The 22,423-nt window shown below is 43.3% G+C and overlaps 1 pseudogene; it reads right to left on the bottom strand.

Annotated features, from left to right (window-relative positions):
* Positions 1–52: 52 nt before the first annotated feature.
* On the bottom strand, positions 53–12,295 carry LOC100839969 (annotated as a pseudogene).
* Between the last annotated feature and the right edge of the window lie 10,128 nt (positions 12,296–22,423).

Raw genomic sequence — 22,423 nt, forward strand, 5'->3', positions numbered from 1 at the left:
GCATAAAATTTTACCCGAAGATTTAGAAGTTGGCCTAGAAGCGAGGTATATGTAAGATCCTATTCGCATCCTTAATTTAGAATTTAAAAGAGTAGTCGAATGTTTTACAGACGCATTTACATGCTCGCAGGTAAGTCGGCATAAGCACCACCACACAGTACACACACGCCAATGAAATGTTCTCGGTGTCACACTCCATCTCACAGAACAGGCAAATGGACCTAACTACTTCCAGTGCCCTAAGCAGCACAGAGAGAGCACACAGCCGGGGGGCTACTGCTAGCTCGGTTCCAAATCTAGGGCTGCAAAAAGGAGTAAAAGCTTTGGGCACTGCCCTGTCTCCTGACCTTGCCAGATGGAGTTAAAGAGAATGTCACTAGATTCTAGCCCTTGGCAGATTCATCAGCCTTCCATTCCTGTCAGTCCGCCAATTGCTGCCTTCTGAGGCCAGCAGTGTGCACAAATTGCAACAGCACCTTTTTTTTCTGTATCCCTGCTGCTTACCATGCTGACCTGCTGGGTTGGTTGGGAAACCACAACATTTCTCACTTGGCACCATTCTCTTTGGGTGCTAGATTCTGGTAAAAGCTGTCAAGTTAATGTGCAGGCGCAGGACCATTTAGACTTTAGTCCTTTTACACCCAGAATTCATCTGCTGAAATGTGAACTGTAGTAGGAACTTCAGGATTTATAGCCATCACCTAATGCTGTGCTCATCAGTACATACACCATGCTTTCAGAGCATTTCATTAAGATTATCTTGACAGAAACGGAAACTGAATCAAGAGGAAAATGGAGGTACAAGCAGCCTAGCAGATTATTCTTACAGAAAGCTGTGTCAAAAAACAGAGCAATCATGTGGCGATACAAGGATCTGTTCTCAAAATGTCGAAATCCACAAATATAACGGATGTATTGTCCTTGGTTCGCAAATTCCTAGCTTCACTTAATACACGACTGCTATTTTCTCGGCTGAGACATTATCACAATTGTTCTCCCTAACCTGCAAAACGGTGACGAAACCGGCTGAGACTACAAATTAACAAGACAATGCAACTAACAAACAAACATAGCTCTTTCACCTCAACAACAAGCTGCTCTGCCTTTTTCGTAGTAATAACATCCCAGAGCTCATCACTGCATGCATAAGAAACAACCCACAACGTCACGATGGAACCATGACATCAACACGTGTTTCTTTCGCAGCATTGAGAAATGATGTTACCTAGCAATAATGGCAAAAGCTGTGCTTCCTTTGGCAATGTGAATGGCTGGGCTCACGTATGGTTCTGAGCTGAAGCGTGAGTCTTGTTCCTTTAGAAACCTATCTCCAAGCACCCTGGCAAGATTTAGTCCTGTCAAAATAACAATCAAATTGGTATTGCTTTCACCATTCATTGGGATAAAAACAGAGTTGCACTGGTAGCCGTAGTATACCACAAAGACGGACTTCACCATCTTTCAGGGGCTGCCCACTTCTTGCTATCCTAGCTCGTTCATTCGCACTAGCTACTCGATGATCTTCAGTCATATCAGTCATCTTTCCGTTGACACTGACAAAAATAGGCAACACAAAATGGGGCTTGGAACTCTTAGTAAATACTGTATTGTGCTGAAATTACCAAGGAGAACTAGTGTTTTGGCATATATTATCTGGTGGCTTATACTTGACAGAAATTCTAATATGGAACTTCATAAAATAAAGTAAACATCTTTTTGTTTTTACCTCAATACACAAGCAGAATCACCAAGATTAGCACATTGAGCAAAACAAGCTTTATTTTGATCAAACCAAATCAGAAGGGCTGTTGCTGTACATCCCTGAGAAGAGCAAACATATATAATAAACCACACAAACCTCCAAGACTTGACATAGACCATATGCAGAATTCCAGGAAAAAGTGAGTACTCCTAACTCTGGCTAGGCCCAGCATTTTAAAAGTCAACAACCGTGGGAGGGTTATTTTTCTTCTTAACACTAGCATAGTGCCCGTGCTTTGCTATGGAATCGCTAAGAAAAAAAATATACGAATAATAATAATTATACTATGGACCAATGCTATTAAAGCCTAGCAATGAGCTTTGCAAGATTTGAACTATGAAACCAAGTTCCTGGAAATTGCAGAGGTGGCAGGAGGAGATTAGGAGGTGTGTTATTGATTGCTTCTCTAACTCGGGGGTTTGCACGGTCCACCCTATCAGGGGTGAGAAGAGAAGAGTTGAAAGGGAGTGAACGGACAACCACCAACTCCGAACTTTATAAATAGGATTTAGGCCAGTAAATTGCCAAATATCTACGATCTTCGGACAAGGATAGCAACAAGGCCTAGAGTTTGGGAACATAACTTCCTAAAATTTGCATCATGGGGACGGGAATAGCTTGACAAGTTTTGTGACTAAACATGCCGCTCTACCAATGAATGTGTTTGGGTCTGCAACTACTAGCAGACTGTCAACAAAATCTGAAGTCTGGGGGTAAAACTACCAAAAATCTGAATCCTGGGGATGAAATCAGCAAGAAGATCATCACATCAGCTATACTGCTCATGAATAGCTACCTGAGTCAACATCAACTTTTGTATTTACACATCGTAGTATATTCTCCCTTTAATGTTTAGTGCGGAATAGGTGAAAATCAAGTCAGAAGAGCAGTGCATATGGTCCAGCAGACACCATGTGGTAACCTCAGAATTGCTGCTTTTAGATGTCCCGGATTCGAGAAGTCCAAGATCAGTAAACATGATGATAAAATCTGAAACATCCAAAGATGATTTCCTATAAATTTGTTGTAGATAGCACATCCAGACCTAGTGATTTTTGGACATATCAACATAGAATTCAAGGACTGGACTTCTGACCAAGATTGTGTAGGGAAGCATAACAGGGGTAAGGTCTGAGACGGGTTCGGACAGACCAAACCTTTTGAGCCTTGCATATCATTACACGCACATGGACAGCATGTGGCAACGAATGAGCAGACTCACGCTCACCTGATGGCAAGACTAGGAAAGTCTTGCTCCGTCTTGTCCTGGATGATGTGCCTAACACCCAGCGCTCCTGCCTTCCTCCAGTCACGTGCATCGTCCTGGATGGTCTGTACCAGTCGGAAGACCTATGGCTGCTCACCATTGGAGGTACAGCCATGTTGGTGTTCCGAAAGCCACCAAGCTGTAAGCATGGTGATGGAAACCAACCCTTTTTCTGGCTGTTCAGTGTGAAGCGTACCACAGACGCCTGCCAAGTTGCGATGTCATTGGCAGGTTGCGGCAGGCTGACTGGGGAGCGGCACCAGGAAAGGACCTTGTGCCAGACCTGGTGGAGAAGGAACGGCCAGAAAAGAGGTGCCGCATAGTCTCTGGCGCCTGATTGCAGAGGAGGCAGGAGGCTGCGATGGGGAGATGGTGATGTGCCAGGTGCTCCACAATACCTGTCCTGGAGCACAAGCCGGACGAGGAACTTGACCCGCAAGGATCCCCATGGGCCATGGCCTCCAGTTATCGCCGCAAGTTGAGCCGTTGAAGAGTGCGGTGTAGCAAAACATGGAGGTGAACTCTCCCTGGGCAGTCATGCGCCAGCGTGAGGAATCCGGCACCTTAGCGAGGGTAACGTGGCACAGCTGTCACGAAACATCAACATGCTGGACCAGCACGGCAGGTCCCAGGGTACCGTAAATATGCTGGACCCAAGACTTGACTTGGGTAACCTCTATGGTGCAGCCTAGGCTGCTGCTAGCTAGGACCCACACCTACAGTAGGGGTTCCTGCATAAGAAAAACTTATGTAAACAATTTGGAAACTATTTTTTGTGTCACTATGTTCAAGGGAATTAAGACCGTGGGTTTCCTGCATACGTATAAAGAATCTTAGGCAACCTTACACTTTTTATGTTTATATTGTTAACATATGAAACAAAGGGCTTCCATCTTAACGATAACTTGGTAGAGCACAGCGCAAAAGGGGTGAAGGATTATAAAAACTACACAACACTACCATCCGAACACATTTAATCCTGAATCAAACCTTGCAGTATATATTAAATGAATGAATTAGTAGGTAAACAAGAACAAATAGAAAGAAAAACAGAGAACCTCATACTGATGGTCGATTGCAGCTTCTGTCAAACTGAAAGCATATCTAAGAACATCAGAAGCATCTGAGCATGAAAGAACCTTTTCTTTTGTCTCATGCTGAGACAAAATATTTGCCACCTTTTCTGGAAGAATTCTAACAACCAAAAGGAACATCAGCTTTGCGCAATGTCCTTACAATGCTGAAAATAATCAGATCTAGAACAAGAGCAGATTTTGTTAGACCAAGCTAGTATGACAAACCCCTATGTTAGGATAAAATACATCACACTGATGGAACAGATAAGCATAAAGACTAACTTGCTGGCAGCTCTAGCAGCTCCATCCCCACCATGTCCATCAAAAATTCCAAAGAGCCCAAACTGCAAAGCAATTTTGGTATAATAAATAAGCATACAGTTATTTAAAACTTAACAAAAATAGCATAAGACTGAGAATTAACTTATTACTGACCTGCTCAACACCTTGCAGAGGATACTGGCAAAAGCTGATGTCCTCCATTGGAAGTTTATTTCCACTTCAACGGACCACCATTGGATCAGATGTTATACCAACTCCAGCAGGAACACGTCGATTTTCCAGTGCAATGTGGACCTACAATAAGGTACCAGCGTGATGCAAGTGATGGAATAAGATCACCAATTAGCAGGTTGGGCTGGATCCACTGCTACATAGTGCATAAATCAAGAAGCTTTAAAGAAGCCAATTTATTGAAAATATGGTTGATATAATAAATCAATGAACAATCAATGTATTTACAATTTTCATGATGAAGACATCACAAATCAAATTATTTAAGCTCAACATTACCCAAGTTGTGTTGAGCAAACCCTTTTTCAACTTGAATAGGGTCAAATATGTGAAAATGATGGATACAATGGGCTGGTCTATGGCTCAGCAGGGGCTGAAAACCTCTGTATAAGCGTTGACAGAACTACGCTGCAACAGTTTGTACAGATGTCACTTTATTAGATTAATATTTTGTTCCGGGTTAATGGAACTACAGATGTAAGAGGAACCAGGAACTGTTCTGCGTAAGGAGTAGTAACCAAATTAGAACTTACCAATAAATGATAAACTTGGGTCCTGGCCTCCTTGGACCACCAAATTGATGTATATGACCATAAACTTTATAATGGCCATTTAAACGTAAAAATTTAAGAAAATAAATATACTCATGTACTCCCTCGGATCCATAAAAAGTGTCATCCACTTAGTACAAAATTTGTAATAACTTAGTACAAAATGAGCGACACTTTTTATGGATCGGAGGGAGTAAGTTCCAGGGGCTAGATTTGCTATGGGATCAAGTCCAGAAAAACATGCCATCCCTGGATCAACTCTCAATGATTTATTTCACACCCCAATAAGCCCCCCCCCCCCCCCCCCCACACACACACACAATGGAGATTAACATCATAAACCAATTGTACCCCAATAGAGTAGGAAGTCAACAAAATATTGCAGTAATCTTGAAGAAAAAGAAGATACTGGAAGCATATCAGGAACTTACAGATAGTTTTGATGAAGTCTCTAGAGCTATAATGTCACCGTCTGCTAGTTCGGCAGGCTCCCCCCAGTGTCTAGAACCATCATCTGGGTGGTGAACTGCTTGGGAGTTCAAGAATGTTCCATTCAAGCTGCCCATGTCCACAAGTTCCCACTTCATTGTCTGCAATACAGTAATGGTCACTTTTCACTGTTGAAAGGGAGTGGAAGAGAAACCAAAATGTGTATGCAGCATACAAGTAATGTGAAAGACAAAGTAGATCGACAAATAACCTATGTGCAATTCTACTCAGCAGAAACAACTTACAAGAATATAGGTGCCAGAAGTATAGAAAGTTAATAGACAAGGATTTTTCCTAGAGTTTGAATCGTTGGTGTGATCCTACGTCTCCTTTTGAGAGGCTTGGTCAAGAAGACCTACGGGGACGCAAAATCGTCACCTTATCTCCTTGAACTAGGTCACCAAAACAATGCCCAATCACTCATGGTGGATTTTGAGGCAATCTCCAAGCCTAAACAAACTTCCTGCCTTCTCCATAAATCCCTTATTGAGTGGTCCAGGATAATCCAACCCAAATCTCCAAGAATCTCTCCCTAAAGATCAAATCTCAAAAGAACAAAAGAGAGCTCACTTGTGAAGCAGAAAGATGATACAAGAAATGGAAGAACTACTCGCCCCAAGAAGTGGGGAGGTCTCCAAAATTCTAGCCGTTGCACAGTGAAATCGACCTTCGGTACTACCGAACGAACTCATGTCAGTAGTACCGAAGTTTGAAACAACGGGTAGTTCAATAATGAAAAGAACAGCTTGTTCAAAATCAGCAACCGGAGGTACTTACTGGAATTCATTCAGAGGTACCAACTATCAAAAGCCAGTCTCTGTCCTGGAACTAGGGTTTGCTCAGGTGTACCGAACCACAACAGAGAGCAACCTGCTCCGCTTAGCTGTTCCAACTCAAACTGTCAAACGTATCTGAAGAAACAGGCAAACTTGGACAGGGACCAAGTCCTGACTCGGAGGTACCGGATGACATCAGAACTTAACTACGTAGCATCAGGCTAACTTCGGTAGTACTGAACCGAAATCAATTGGTGGTACCGAAAGCTTACAGAGCCTCTGTTTGTGTTTGGAGGCTCTGGGTTTCTGGGAGATTAAAACTCTGAGGTGCCAAACTGCTAGCAAATGCCACCGACCCTTTTCAGAGGTACCAGGCAGTTCCCATTTGAAACTTCCAAACCGATACTCAGCACTGGGATCAGTTCTCTAGATCAAGTCGATAGTACCGGGAGGGAGTCAGTCAGTAGTACTGAAACTCAACAGGGAAGAAAGATGAAGATGGAAAAAGATTTTCCTTGAGCACTTGGCAACTTATCTTTTCCTCAGTCGTTGACTAGTTCCCATCTTTTTAGTACGGCATTCCAAGGACGCAATGTGATCATGGATCACAAAACCATAGAATCATCCTTAGTCTTGTTGTTTCTTTTCTAATCTTTCCAGGGGTCATCAACTATCCTTCCTTTGAGAATCTTTGGTCTAAAGACATGTCTAACACCTTAACACACCCTTAGCCCCTTGCCCCTTGATTCAATTGTCACTAATCATCCATAACCCACTACGGGGGCATAGATGCACTTTCAAAATGGAGGAGAGCAAGCAGCTCAAAACTGAAGCAGCAATATAGACTAGATGGCCTTCCAATTTCACACTTTCAACTTGGTAAATGCTCAGAAACTTTTCATAATTACAGTCAATGAAATAAGTATCTACTCATAATGAGTGTTTTACATCAATGAAGTGCTGATGGAAAAGGTAGCATGGCAAAGCTCCCCTGCAGAAATTGCTGTTGCTTAAGACTCAATGAATAGATTTACATGTTTCGCATTGTATTGTTGTATTACAAAATTAAGCAAACAAATTTAATATCGAAAGAATAATTTCAGGATTTTGCAAATGATTACAAATTCTGTCTGTACCACCCTAGCAGACTACCAACCAGAATTGATCACTCATGAGTAAATTTAATCAGTGGGGATGTAATCTAACACAGATGAAAAAAAATCATGCATATGATATGATCCTATCACACAAAATGCCATTGTTACGATTCATCACCAACATCGACTTACTAAATTTTGGCAATGAGCTAAAAGGCTGTAGAAACAACCAATCAAATGGCTTAGAGTAAACTCTGTGATTGGGTAAGTAGCTGGAGTGTGTCGCTTTTTATAGGGGAAAACTGTAGGGGAGGCCCTGCCAGTAGCTAGAGTGTGGCCCACCCATAGTACTATTATGTCTTATCATCCACAGCTATGGTGTAAGAGCTTCTCGTATTCTATGAACCTATATGTGTCTTCTGGACATTGCTTCTCTACATATTTTTTGGTTCTTAATATATTCCAGTAGGGCTCTTCACTTGTCGCACCAGTGGCACCCAGGGTACCACCGTTGCATAACGCGTGGGTCGCCTCACCCGCTCCCCGGAAGGATAGCGCCCCGGGCAGCACCGCACAAGCTGCCCGGCAAGCCACCAGCCTAGCAAGGCTAGCCAGGCTGCGGGGGTTGCCCTGGAAGGCAACAAGAGAATCCCCGTCTGGGCGCTCCCCGAGAAGGTCACTTGCCGGGGAGGGTGTCCCCGGGCGCGGGCGCTTGCTACAAGGACGGTACCAAACAGACAGAGCATCGACGCCACGTGGCCGCCCGGCAGGTTCCCTGTGCGCAGGGCTCGTCAGGGCAAGGAGTGAAGCGCAAGCAAGCATTTAATGTTCCGACAGAAAGGGGATTCCCCGTCTAGTCAGCCCACAGTGACTGGCCCGCTGTGAACGAGTTCTTTGCTCGCCATTTGTCATCCATCCTTGAGTATAAAAGGAGGACCATTGTCCACGGTCAAAGGGGTCGGTTCCTGTCTAGTTTTAGCCGAAAATAGCAAGTAGCCCTTAGCTAGAAAGGAGAGAGCACCCAAGGACTCCCCTGGCAACCTGTAAATCCTCGTTCATTGGTTAATAAAAGCACAGAAGCAGGACGTAGGGTTTTACACCTCAGGGTGGCCCGAACCTAGGTAAAAGCGATCTTGTGTTCCGTCACGCTTGACATTGGCCTCGCCGGCGATCGCCGGAGCGATCCCCGACGCCCTCTGCCGAACCTAAAGGGGGTGCCGCCCACCCCCGGTGTCTACGCCCCGGGCTACGACACCACTAATGTTCCAATAAAATAGAGTTAAATGTGGAAGATAAGTGCAGAGAATTCCTGAACAGCATACCTTCGAATTCCAGTTTATCTGAGCATGCTTCCCTGACACTTCAGAGTCCCTCAACACCAACTCACTTGGGGGAACCCTTCCAAGAGTTATTGGGAGTGTAGGACTAGTTGACTGTCGAGAACAGCTTATTCCCTGACATGGGCCAGCTATGACCTCTAAATCTAGGCAGCTTCCTGCACTTCTAGCAAAAGGTTGGATGAAATTGGCATATAAATGCCAACCTTTGCAAGGCATGGGCTAGTAAATGATAAAATCAAGTTTGATGAATATCTTACGATGTGCATTATCCTTCAGTGGAATGCTGCCATTACGAGTATCCTCTCCAGAATCCCCTCTTTTGTGCTTTTGATCAGGTGAAGGCCGACTTGTCTGTCGTGTAGACCTAAGTGTGCTTCCCAAATGGATCTCTTCAGAAGTTTCATTTCTGACATCAATTACATGAATTTCTCCTACAAATCTCATAGCAATTGTCAGTACAGGAAAAAATGGCATTGCTTGTATAATTGATCTGAGTGATCCAGCCAAGACAGGACAAACTGAAGAAAGGTGTTTTTCCAAGTAGGGTACCTTGTATAGAGGTGTCAGCTATACCATGAATTCTGGGTGAAGAGTCACTCCTGTTTGTTTGAATCTTCAAAGATTATCCAACAAAACTTCCAGGAAAACTGTTACTTTGGCAAGAGTGATCATCCAAATTTTCAGGGAGAAGAGGCCCACTTAGATCCTCATACTGCAAAGGAAGCGTCTGCAGATTATGTGGGATGATTTGTCAACAAACATCTCAGCATATAATTGGGCTTTCAAAGAACTTGTTTAGCAGTCTAAAAAAAGTGAAACCCCTTGATGCCAGTCCATTCTCTATGCAGGCAAGTAACCTAAACAGTGGGATTCTTGTCACCCTAGCCCTATTGTTTGACTGATTGAATCTAGAAGCTACTCACGGAACTGGAAAAGTTAATTATTTTAAAATGCCTGAAAAAACAACACATAAGGTTGAGTGTGGCATCCCAAATACTTGTAAGTCGTTTTACTTATCACAAATGTAGCTTCTAATAACTTCATACCTCTATCAACACAACTTAACGCCATGCCAATGCTGAAGCAGACAAGTGGAACTAACTACAAAACTTGCCTATTTCATCAAACTTTGACAGTGACACGAAAGCAATCGAGACAAACTACTAATGCAAATAAGCTCATCTAGATTGATAATCCTGTCAGAGTAACTTTTAGAAAACTACATATGTACTATATAACAGTAGAAACTATCAGAAATCTGCACCTTTGAGATTTCATTTCACAAAACAAGGCTGACGAATAGACCCACCATACACTATATCCAGTGTGCGGACAAAGTAGGGTTTCTTATTAAAGAATGTTCGCGCACAAGCAGGGGCGGAGCTTCAGACAGAACATTTGTGTAATTTCATTCAATGTGTGTTATTGAGGACAGATTGCTGATTAAGCTTCAAAATATTGACACTTAAATTACCAAATTCATACTCTTGCACCTTCTAATTTTCACTCCAAGCTACGCTACTGTGCACAAAGTGTGATTTTGTGAAATGGGATCGGTGCACTGCTCTGGCATTTTGGCCATTATATGTGTGGTTTTCTGCAATTTCATCAATCAGTGATGATATCAAGATTTTGCATAGGGGAAAAAATAAAACCAAAAATGGGACTCAACCTTCCAAAAATCAGTTGTGTTGCTGAATGTGTCTGCTTACACAAGCATGCTGTGCAGGAATGAGGAAGCGACCAAATGCTATCTGAACGTTCCAGATCAGAGTATGAGTACTCCTGGAGGCCAGAGATCCTGCATATGGAAAAGGAGCAGAGTGGACGTGCTCCAGAGAAGACTGGACTACTGGAGCTGCAGCACTCGGTGATGGATTCAGTAAATGACACTACGGAGAAAAGGCAGAGGGACACGCGGGGTGGTGACACCCATCTCGTGAAGAGTGGTGCGGTGAGGATTAGACGACCAGCAGGTGAGCTCAGAAAGGCCTAGGAAGACACTTTTCACCCTTCTCCTTTTTCATTTTCAGATGTCTTTTCATTCATTTTTTTCCCATCGTTTTAGACTTTTTCAACAACACCAAAGAAAGAAATTTATCAAAATGTTCACCTAAAAACTACAAGAAGACTTGTTATGCTCATATATTAATTTGTATTTTGTGATACATATTTGGCTGTCCTAAACTACATTGCTACAAGAAAGTAACTCGCAAACGAAAAAAATATGAACAAATAGAAAACTTTACAATCGTTCATAATTTTGAAGTTTTCTGATTCAATAGTACATGGATTGATATCCAACACTTGATAAGTCAATCTGACATACAAGGACGGGATGTCTGCTATTTGGGACTTCAGTACAATTTCATGTGAAATTTCAAATATTACACGTGCTGATTACTCCAATAAGTACTGGATGGAATTTTTGGACAGAGAAAATGGTCCTCAGCATATCTGTACAAAATCACACATTTTTGTATTTTCCAATATGATAAGTCAATGAACTTGCGTGCAATTGATATAGCAATCAACATATTGTTTTTCTCATACTGATTGAAGTCATCCTTTTTTTTGCGCACATTGATTGAAGTCATCCAAATTGGCATAACTGTCTGGACTCTGGAGGACACTCTAATCAACATCTACATAGACTTCAACGATTACCATGGCCAAACCAAAGCCCCTAAATACTCCCTCCGTTTCTTAAAGATTGGTATATTAGTTTTCAGTAAGACAAGTCTTTGACCACAAATTACTATGTCAAGGTGTGGTTTATATGACATGAAATTAGTATCGCTAGATTCGTTATCAAAAGTACTTCATGATACTTGTGGTTTCATGTCATATAAACCACACTTTAACAGAGTACTTTTTGGTCAAAACCTTGTCTTAATGAAAGCTAATATGCCAACCTTTAAGGAATGGAGGGAGTATCTTTTTTTTTGCGGAAACAAAGCCCCTAAATATCAGTGTGGGAAATAAACCAGTAACCTATCCATCAACACTGGATAATCCACCAATGTTCTCCAAAGAGAACGAAGAGAAGAACAAACTAGCGAGAACAACCCCATGGCCGATGCTAACGTGGCACCAAGAACCCCATGCGCAGTCAAACCAACCCTTGTCTATAGCACAATCCTCCAAGAGAATACCGGGACCACCGATTCGCGTCAAGAAACACCTGGATTTCGGCTGCCGACATTTGATTGTGGATCACGCGATAGAGAAATAGGAGAGAAGGGAGCGAGAGAGCTTGGATCTCGACCTGACTTACGGCCGGCGGGTAGTCGACCTCGCAGTGGCGCCGGTGCCGCCGCCGCCATTGCCGACAGGCAAATATGGCGAGCACGAGGACGACGAGGGCGGCTATGGCACCGCCTAGGAGGGCTAGTAGAGGGACGGGCATAGAAAGTAGGGGGAGGTGAGCGGACGAAGCTAGGGTGGCTGCATTGCCACCGCCATGTGTATCCCGGTGGTTTTCTCTCTTCGCTTTCCTGCAAGTCTATGTTTGGGCAATGGGCCCTTTTTCTTTTCAAACCATTCCTACGTTAATTTTCAACGAGTACTTCCTCTGCTTCTAAGTCAGACCAGTTGTAATATACGGAGTACAAGTTTTTAGAGTTTTTTTCAATCCTAAATGAGAACTGAAAAATTTCGTTAAATCAAACAAAACTTAATTGAAATCTTTCTGTAACTTTGATTTAAACTGAGTTAACCCAAAATGGAATTTAAATTTGATTTATACTTTCTCCTCTGGTTTGTTATTATTTTATTTAAATTCTGCATATTTAAATACGTATTCCCTCCGTCGCATAATTCTTGTCTCAAATTTGATTAAAAATGGATGTATCTGTTACTAAAAAGTGTTTAGATACATGTTATATTTCGACAAGAATTATGAAACGGAGAGACTACCTTTGAATATTCCTGATTTTTCAAAGTCGAATCGGTGTCCGATATAAGTTTATATAGGGAAACTTGGCCACATCACACAGTTATTTTCTGGCCTTTGCCGAAACACACCAACGGATTGTGTCTTTGCTCAATATCATTACAATTTTGTGGTCATTTGACATAACAAACTGTCAACCCCAAAACGGAAAGTTTGACTTTTTTATTTCTCTGGATGACGCTTTTTGCTTGGGAGGATGATGGTTTTGAACAAAAAAAATCTCTAGAAATTTTGGCCCCAAAGGCAGTACAAAAGTATCGACTTTGAACATAATTTGATTACAAAATTGGTCATTATTTAGCCACAGGTCGAACAATAACATTTCACAAAATCATAGGTTTAAATTTCAGGTCTGGGTATCGTGGAAAAAGTGAAACTTTCCGTTTTAGGCGAAGCAGTGTGTTGTGGCAAATGGCCACGAAATTGTAATGGAACTGGACAAAGAAGCAATCCGGCGAAGTGTTTCGGCAAAGGCTAGAAAATAATTATGTCTTGTGGCCAATTTCCCCATTTATATATGGGCCAGAAAAATATTTCCGCCCAAAGCCCCAAAGGCTAGAAATAAAGTAAATCAAATAGACTTATACTCCCTCCCTCCCATATTACATTAAGTGACTCAAATTTGTTCAAATATGAATGTATCTATAAGCCCGGAAGCTCGACGGGCTTGGCCCGGCAGTGCCTGGCCCGGCACGAAGTTAAACGGGCCGGGCCGGCCCGAAGCATGGCGTGTGCCGCGCCGGAGCTTCTGACCGAGGCCCGATGGGCTAGCAACTGGCCCGATGAAGCCCGGCCCGGCACGCGTGGCCCGGCAGGCGCGGCGGCCCGTTTAACTACGCAGGCAAGGCGGCCCCGATTACGGAAATGAGGCGTGCGAGGCCCGGTTAGGCGCAGGGCGTGCGCGACGCGGCAACTGTCGGGGAGCGGGGGCGCAGAGGGCACGTGCCGGCGCCTGATTGGTGCGGGGCGTGCGAGAACAGGGAAAGAACGGTCGGGGACAGGGGGCGCGGGGGCATGTGCCTTTCGCTAGTTGGCTGCGCGGGGTTAACGGTCGGCTGCCTGCTTAGGGGGGCTTCGGAGGCCCATTTGTGCTTTTTTAAAAAAAATTAGGCCCGATTTTGGCCGAATTTTACTTATAAATAGGGCATTTCATACGCATAATTTTCACATTCAAACCACTCCACCCCTCTCAAACACATACCCATTCCTCCAAATTCACCATATGATCCAAACAACTCCAATTCATACGAGTTCACGCTCATAGATTACGGCCTAAACTACACAGAACCCACATACGCTGATGTCCTAAATGTCCGAGAATCAAACACCACTGTAGGCGCGATGCGAGTCTACCGGGCCGGGCTGGGCCGAGTTGTGCCCGGAGCCGAGCCTGGGCCTTCGGATCCCCTTAACGTGCCGGCCCGGCCAGGCCCCTTTAATTTCAGGCCTGGGGGCCCATGCCCAGGCTAGGCCCGTTTATCTAGGGCCGGTCCGGCCCGATAGCCAGGTATATTCCCAGCCCACCTGCACGCCTGATCAAAGGCCGTTCGTGCCTGTCTCTCTACCACGCACGCGCCGACGCACGCACCAAAGGCACGCCGCCGCCTCTCAGCATGCGAACCTTCCGGCTACACCGAACCTTCGACCATCCGCCCCCAAACCGAGCAGCATCCCCCTCCTCTCTTCTCCACAGCGCCGCCTCTCGTTCCTGCAATCGCCACCTCTCCTCTGCCCTAGCGCCGCCTTTCGTCATTGCCGCTGCCATACCTGACTCCAGCGAACCGGAGCCCCGAAGGTCGAGCTCTCGCGCCACGAGCATCGCCTTGGCTGCGGGAATCGATTCAGCCGACCCGTTGCTCCATCGGCCGACCGCAGCTCTCCGGTTTTTGCATCTACTCCAACTCCGGCCGCCACCTTCGTCGGTCGATCTCGTCCCCATCGGTGAGTATGTATAAAATTCCTTCGACCTACTCCACGTATTTGAGGCCTCCAATCGAATTGTTCATGTTGGCCGCGCACTCGTCACACCATGCCGATCCTGATCAACATGGCCATGCCATTCACAACCTAGACCTTGTTTCTGTAAAATCCTTTTGTGTCAAAGTGTGCATCTCTTCTCCATGAGTTCAGAACAGGAGACGCCCCTCCAATCCATTCACTATAGCTCCAAAACCGTCCATGTCATCGTGTCAATGACCGACGTCGCTATGGTGTCCTAAATCCAGTCCACAATCTGATCCCGACCCCATCATTGAAAAGTTTCCCTTTGACCTTAGGAATCGGTGAAATTGGATTCCAAATCTAATGCGTAGAAATTAAACTAGATTTAAACCGATGCTATTTGGGTCAAATTCATATAGAATTTGAATTGTATTTAATGCCTTTTGTAAATGTCCTGTTTTGTGTAGTTCATATGCATGCATAGGATATTTTTCTAAAGTTTGTAGAATTTTCTCACATGCGTAATCACTTACAAAGAAGTAGATTTGTAAAGTAACATGTATTACTTCTATTTGTTTATTCATTCATGGGTATTATACATGCTTTGAGTTACTATTGTAATATACTCCCTCCGTCTCATATTAAGTGACTCAAATTTGGCCAAATATGGATGTATCTATGCCTAAAAAGCGCCTAGATACATGTAATAGAAAATCACTTAATACGGGACAGAGGGAGTATATTATTTGTGTCATACATCGTGTGTGCTGCGTGTATGGTTATAACGCACAATGTATGTAGGGTTGGAGTATAGTTCATGCTTAATTAAGTGGTGACATGATGATGTGTAAGCGAATCCGCATGTCAAAGAGTTGGGAGCTATATCACCCTGCATAATCCACGAATGCGGTCGCTTTGGGTTGATTCTCCGAGCTCTCCAGGACCATATCACCCCGCACAGTTTTTGCATTGTGTTCACTTGGGTTGAAGTCTTGGCTTGTCATTAATTACTTATTAATCTTTGTGTGACACAAATTCCGGGCCTGACAAGTATGTATGCTAGCATGTGTTTGCTTGATGTGTTAATTACTATGGTTTAGTTTGATTGATTTCTTAAGACACATGTATGATGGTTATTATCAGATGCATGGTCAGGATTATAGTTTTGCTTGAATTATCATTTGATATCTCACGTGATGGTTTCCTTTCTCATGTTATTGAGCATGCTATTAACCATATGAGCTTGTCATGTTCAATAGCTTGTCATGTTCCTTTCTCATGTTATTGAACATGATGCATGGTTAATCCTATCATAGTTGTTCCTTCCCTTTCCAAACCGATTCTTAACCTCCTCGGCATTTCGCTCTCGTATTTGTATTTCATTTGGCATTGTTGCTTTTATATTTATTTCGTTTGTTCTGGTTATCGTTACGACGAATATAGAGTGATGTGGTGGAACAAGAACTTGAGAAGAAGAAGAATTCATCAACAGAGGCATGCCCCCCCCCCCCCCCCCCCGACACTACCATGATTGCTTGTCTCCATTGTCCTGATACCTGGAATAGTTTTATTTAGTATTCTTGCATAAGTAGAAATGCTTAGCCTTGCTTAATAATTTAATTCATTTTGTGCCATCAAGTGTAAGTTATTCTTTTAAAACTGAATTATAGTGAGCATGATGGAATGCTAAGTGTGGTGGGACTTGTGCAACAAGTGCCGACATGGTTTTGTAACTACTCTATTTAACTTACCAACAGTATGGTGGCATCAGACGCTGATTTCTGATTGTATTAATGTTCTGAGACATTGTACGTTGTAAGGCTTTTGGCATATTCATAATAAAGTTTATTTTATCATTAGTTTGTTGTGCAATGACACTGATTTTGTGTGTTGATCGGTTTGATCCTGGACTGATGAAGTTAAACACAAGTAAGGTTCGAAAGTTAATTCCGAGTTCTCACACCAGGTTTATAAAAAGTCTATAAATGTTTAAGACTATAATTGCTTGAAAGTGCTTATGCACTTTTTGTGCTCGTTGCGCGCGCACAGTTCCGCGCCTCTCGTTTTCTCCTGGCGACGTGCAGCCGTCCGATGGATTTAGGACAAAGTCCATCTGGTCCACCCTCCACGACGCCCCGAGGTGGCCCCACCCGTCCCTGTGTTTGATAGCTATCCCCTCCTTTTCACCTTCTCATTTCTCTTGAAATCTCTCTGCCTCCGTCATTTTCTCTTCTCTCCGGCGATTTTTCTGTGCGGTGTGGTTCTCAGCGGGGCGGGTTGACGGAGAAGGGAGAATAGGGGCATGAGTGGGCAGGGAGCGTGGTCGACGAGGAGCCCCAACTCGCTGTCTATTTCTCGCCGCGTCGTCGAACACCCCCATGGCTAGCTGCAGCCCGCAGGTTTTGCTAGTGGTTGGCGAGGCCGGGGGCATCTGCACGTCGGGGGGCGTGTTGATCCAGTGTTCGCGGTCAGGGATCTGCTGGTGATTCGAGCGCGGCCTTCGCATCCATGACGCCTGGGCGGAACGAGCTCGACGGGTGCATCTAGATCATCAATTTGACCTTGCTTTCGATTAGTTCTCTTGTCCTTCTACTCCCACCTCCTAACGCGCATCTACGCTTGAGTTGTTGAATTCGCAGCATTAGTGGGGTTGTGTTAGTGATGCCGTCGATTTTGCAGTTCGCCATCGTTCCGGCTGCATTTTTGCCCGGCCCCGTGCTACTGCATGTGTTTGTGTTTGAGTTTTCACTGACCCCCTGTGTGTTTGCCCGATTGATTAGTCCTGGGTTTAGATGTGGAGGCCCGCCGCTGTACTAGTCATATATGTTGTGTGTTGGCAAGCGATTTTTAGTTCCCATGGTTTGTAGCTGCATTCAGGGGGTGGTTAAGCAATTCTACCTGTATGTTCTGCTTGCAACTTACTGCATCAAGTGTAGGATTAGGATATGCTTTCTCTGCTTATTCTGTTAGGCATTTTTTTTGCTGTATATTAGGACTAGTGTGTTTAGTTCATGGCAGGGGTGTTGGGGTTGACTGATGAATGATTTTAGTGATTTTATAAGTTGCTTTTCTGCTGAGGACTAGTGTTCTCCAATTTTCGATAGGTTCAATGATTACAGAGCTTCTAACAAGTTGCTTTTCTTCTGGGGACTAGTGTTCTCCAATTTTCGATAGGTTCAATGTTTACAGAGCTCCTAATAAGTTGCTTTTCGTGGGTGTCAGGCTGGTTTTGCCATGATAGTTGACTTGCTGTAATATTTTGGATTAACGGCAGCATCGGATTAGTGGCGTGGTCGTAGGCAGTGCCGGGAGGGGCGGCGTCAGCGTCAACGTGTTGTTTTGCCCGAGTTTTGCTGGTTGATTTCGCCACCGCGCGAGTTTTACCAGCAAAGCCATAGGGCACGGGACCTCCTGCATGTCGCAAGGGGAGGTCTTGAGGGCTATGCTAAGGTGACTGCATCGTTGAATCTGCCTGTGCTGACCGCGAGGAACTCGACGGGGCACATCGACCACGGGGTCAGGGCATCGAGCCATCTGTTTTTGCGAGCTTTTCCCCATGGTTAGATCTCCTATTTCCCCTATTTTTTGCCCCTGATTTCCTCTGCAAAACATCAGCGCCCAATTCAAGCACGTCGTGTTCTAGGCTTTGGTGGTGCTGCAGCAGATGTTTCCATGGGCTGATAGCTATGTGATTCGTAAGTTTGTCATGTTGTTCGAAACAAGCTCAATAATGCTTATCTGGTGGGGCTTGTTGATCTCGTACAGGGGGTAATCTCACTGTATTAGCATGTGTTAAATTTCTCATTAAATTGGCCTGAATGGCCATGCTTCTGTACCTAAAATCCCGTGTTGCATTGTGTAGTAGGATTTTGCTTTTAGTGTTCACATTTTACTGATTAGGAGTTGTGTTTTACCCTCTAATATGCATCTGATCATGCAAATCATCGTGTAGGATGTGCTTTTGCCTTACAACCAAAACTACCCCCCTTTGGTATTATTTGCTCATTATAGAGTGACTATGCTGCAGCTATAAATAGCTCAGGCAAATAGAAGCCTCTGGCCATCATCGAAGCTAGTGTTCTGGCCAAGACAAGTCTCTTGTTCTCTTCCTCTACTTCTCTTAAGTAGAAACACTGCTGGAGCCAGGAGGCAGAAAACTAGTACTGGTAGTGGAGGCAAGGGAAACCAGAAAATTGATTGAGTCAGTGCTCACCTGGGAACAGGGTATAGAAGCATAGCTAATCTACTGGGTCTGAAACACTTCTAGCTGAAGACTGCTTCTTGAAAGAAATCACCTGAGGCAAGCTGCGTATAGGTAGACCAGACTATTTTTCTGGGCTAAACTTGACTATTCAGTTGCTAGCAATTTTACTACTAGAACTTGCTTTCAACTACACATTTACATTAGTTTGTTCCCTACATTTTTCATAGTTTTGATTAATTTTTACCCTACTTGCTTTTTTTTAGTATTATGAAGCAAGGGGAAAAACTGATAGATTCAAGTTGTTCAGTGTTTTGGCCCTTTTGCCTAAGACAAAGTATTGGGGGACGAAACAATCACCTCCAACATGTGTGTTTCTGTAGCAAAGAAGTCTATGGAATTTTATTTTTTAAAACAACTTATGCATGAAGTAGTGCTTGTATTTATCTGTAAGTTTTAGGCTACTCTTTTTGTTTTGTAGTCGACGGTTCATAGTTGCTTTTGGTTTGCTTATAGCTGACAGTTTAGATTACTCCTAATATATGTTATTTTTTCCATTAAATGTGTAACACCTGTCCTTGCTGTGAAAAATATGGCTACTAGAAGCATCTCCATTTTTTTGCCTACCCCAGATTCCAACTCTGGCATGCAGCATTTTTTAAAATATATAGCAATTGGGGCATTTAGGGGGTGTTTTTAGGGGTGATTAACTTTTGATTTCCTATGATCTAGGGTTTGTCAACTACAATAGAAGGGAGGGGTGCCGAAGAAATTGCACAGGTGGGCTGCATGAAGGCGATTTTGGTTGTTGAATCTAGGCACAGCGGGGCGCATAGACCAGGGCGGGGGCATTGAGGACGACGAACAAGTTAAGCACGGAGGGACGCATCTACTGTTCCATCAGGTTATCAAGGTTAGATCCTCTCAAATTCTTCCCACAACTGCCCCAATCTAAGCAAATTTTCAGGCAATTTTCTGTGAGTTTTCTCTCTAGCAGTAAGACCTAATCAGCTTAATTTTGAGTTCGGTAGGTGCATCCTAGCATAATTACAACGCTGGCAGGTACTAAGCTGCTACAACAAACTTTCTCGGACCGAAAGTCGCTTCCCTAGCTTAATTTGACTTTAGTAGTTGCATCCCTAAGAAAGCATAATTTGCGTTTATGTAACACTAAGTTGCATTTACATCGCCCAACTTTTGTGGTGTAAAAGTTGCTTCTCAGCTTAAATTTTGACTTAGAAGTTGTATTCCTAAGAGGTATAATTTCAGTTTATGTTGTCACTAAGTTGCTTTTTTATTTCACCAAACTATTATTGAATAAAATTTGCTTCTAAGCTTAAATTTTGACTTGGGAGTTGCATTCCTAAGAAGCATAATTTCTGTTTATAACACTAAGTTGTATTTACTTGACCAAACTTTTCTGGAGTAAAAGTTGCTTCTCAGCTTAAATATTGACTTAGGAGTCGCATTCATAAGAAGCATAATTTCAGTTTATAGGTGACACTAAGTTTCTTTTTACTTCACCAAACTTTTCTAGAATAAAAGACGCTTCCCTAGCTGAAATGTTGACTTAGAAGTTGCATATCCTAAGAAGCATAATTTCTATAGTTGACACTAAGTTGTTTTTTCATCGCCCTTTTCTAAAGTAAAAGTTGCATCCTAGCTTAAGTTTTGAATTACAAGTTGCATTCCTAAGGAGCATAATTTGTCTGTTTAATCGTTTCTCTTCTCTTTGTTTTTTGGAGCTGCCTTTAAGTAAAGCATGTTGTTTGGGTTCTATTTCCTCAGGAAGCATGCTTTTTTTAGACATGGAAGCGCCAAAGTGAAAGTAAGTATCATGGAAGCAACAAAACAGAAGGTTTGACTGCGACAAGATCAAATGTTGATATTAGGGAACAAAAGAATTATGTGTGTTTAGTGGGTCTTTTCTCGCAAAGAACAAAGCAACAGTAGGAATAAAACATTCACCTGATTAATCATATGGCTAGAGCGTGCATGTGTTTTCTCTTTTCTGTTTTTGGGCAACATACTTGTAGAATCGGTAACGCTAAACACACCTCAGTGCTTTTTATGCTTTTCTTTTCTGTGTTTTTTGTATAGTGCACCTTTTGCAATATAGTGCACCTAATTGTATTTTTTTTCTTTTCTGTGTTTTCTGTAGCTATCAAGTGTCCAACACAGGGCTATAGCAGCGTGCTACTTTTTGCACCTTCTCTTGCCACAATTTTCTCTCTGGCAACCATGACTACCAGGAGGATCTACTGGGTGTTTCTCCTTTTTTATTGTTAGATAAGCCATTTTTGTGGGGGCATGGATCTCTGTTAATGTGATTTCTACCGGTTTTGGATGGCAAAATGTATCCAAAAGCAACTTTGATTAGGTTTTATGTACTGTACCTTCCTTTGATTTCTACAAAGCCCCAGGCAACTTTGATCAGCAAAAGTGATTTTAGCTTCCTGTACTTGTACACTAGAGAAGTGCTATGCTCAAATACCATTAAAACCGGGTGGTTTGAGGACCTTTTGATTGCTCGCACAATCCCTTAAGCAACCTTTATTGCTACGAAGTAGGGAATCATGATGTCCAGAAGGTCAGTTGGGGACGATGGAGTGGAGGGGATAGAGAAAGTAAAAGCAAGCAGAGTTGCTTCTTTTTGCTTGGATAAAGGGCAACGTTTTTTTGGAAAGCAGACAAGAGACTTAACCAGGTTCTCACTAGCCAAATTTACGATAGTTAAACTCAAAGCAAAACTTGGAACCTGTTTGTCAATTCTTATGAATTTTTTTCTGCAAAACAGACAACTAATAGTCTCTGACATGTATTCTAGAATTACACTATACCTTTCAAACTCATCTTTCTTTGCTCTTTTTTGTGTGCAGGTTACAAATGATATATTCACAAAAGAAGATGGAAAATTATTGGTCAAGCATGGAGATCTTCCTGAAGAGTGTATACGTGTAGTAGAAACTGGAGATTGTCCTCGTGCAGTTGACTTTAGCATGGATCCGGGTCCTCTGGAGGAACCATCTAACCTGTACAAAGCAGATTTGCTACTCTTTGAATCTGGAGGAGGCATTGTCCTTGTTGAATCCCGCATTAGAAGGTTTATTAAACTGCCCTACTGTACTGTCTGTGTTGATGCATTTTGAAGCAAAGAGTTGCCACAACAACCTGTACAAAGCTGATTTAATAGTGTAGAAAATGTTCTGTGGGCTTTGCCTAATAATTGTTTTTACTTTTGGCCTTCCTTTTTTGCTTGCATGAAGGGGCAACTTTTGTTCCCCCACTTTCTACAACCTGGCGACCCAAGAGTTGGCGGGAGGAGACCGCACGGCCGCGCGATGTACTAGGCTGGAAGCACGCCTTGAAATCAAGGAGGCTGCGGGGGATAATATATTCCATTTTAGAAAAGGACAGAAGAGACTTACCATATACGGGTGTGCACCGTGAGGGGC

This window comes from Brachypodium distachyon, chromosome 1 (assembly GCF_000005505.3).
Source record: "Brachypodium distachyon strain Bd21 chromosome 1, Brachypodium_distachyon_v3.0, whole genome shotgun sequence".
In the NCBI taxonomy this organism is placed as follows: Eukaryota; Viridiplantae; Streptophyta; class Magnoliopsida; order Poales; family Poaceae; genus Brachypodium; species Brachypodium distachyon.